We start from the raw sequence: 1,035 nt of genomic DNA on the forward strand, positions 1-1,035 counted from the left end.
AAAGAGAATGGATGTTAGCAGCACTACTTTAATAACCAATCTTAAATGAAATGTCCTCTCTTATATGCAATAAATTCCGACCAAGACTAAACTTTAGGATATTCCTGCACTGGAATCAGAAAATACCCTGACAGTGGAAGTAGCTCATTTACCTAGGTTTAATGAAACCTCTATCTCCATGAACCATGGATGTGAGCAGAAACCTGTTCTGGATTAAAAGCTGTCACACTAGCCCTTCCATCTCTTTCACAAATGGTTCGTACACATCATCTTTAGTTTGTACCGAAACATGAACAGAGGAACCGGATTTGGGGGCTGCTTTGGCAAGAGGCACAGAAGAATCATTCACTGATTTCCTTTGGTGAGTAGCAGTAGCCCTCTACTCACAGTACAGTGGGCACAAATCGAGTCATCTCCACTTTGGGATTAGTCATCTGTGGCTTGGTACTGGCAGTTTCTGTGGCTTTCTTCTCAATGGTGGCTGCACTTGTATCATCCACCTTGGGTTGCAGAATCAAGTTGGGTGGGACACTTCAAACCCCAGGGTTTGGCAAGGGAGCTGGTGGGAAATCCCAGGTGGCGCAGGTCTAAGTGGAGGCACCAAAAGTGGGCACATCAGGTCAGGATGAGGTGGAGGGATACCTGGAGGTGCAGGAGGAGGTGGCCTTGGAGGATATCCCCAAGGAGGAGTGCCAGGAGGCAGACCTGGAGGAGAACCTTGAGGAGGACCTGGGGGTTGGCCTAGAGGTGGTCCTGGAGTAAAGTCTGGGTAAAAGCCCTCAGAGTCCTGGTTTTCCAGGTGGACTCAGGAATGGAGGAGCTCCTGGCGGTGGTCCAGGAGGAAGGTCTGTTGGTGGTCCAGGTGGTCTTAAAGGTGGAGCAGGCAGTGGTCCAAGGGGTGGTGGTCCTGTGTCTGAAAAGGAGGAACTGACTGTGGAGGAACCTGTTGCTGTGAAGAACCAGTAGATGTGCCATCAGGAAGCTATTCTTCTTTATGTTACTTTTGTGATTGTTTTTCTCCTTAAGAATCATCTT

General features: G+C 48.5%; 1 pseudogene; it reads right to left on the bottom strand.

The window, feature by feature from the left end:
• Positions 1-223: 223 nt before the first annotated feature.
• The window catches only part of LOC102810958, a 111,291-nt pseudogene continuing 110,479 nt past the window's right edge, over positions 224-1,035 (bottom strand).

This window comes from Chrysochloris asiatica, unplaced genomic scaffold (genome assembly GCF_000296735.1).
Source record: "Chrysochloris asiatica unplaced genomic scaffold, ChrAsi1.0 scaffold00035, whole genome shotgun sequence".
Classification (NCBI taxonomy): Eukaryota; Metazoa; Chordata; class Mammalia; order Afrosoricida; family Chrysochloridae; genus Chrysochloris; species Chrysochloris asiatica.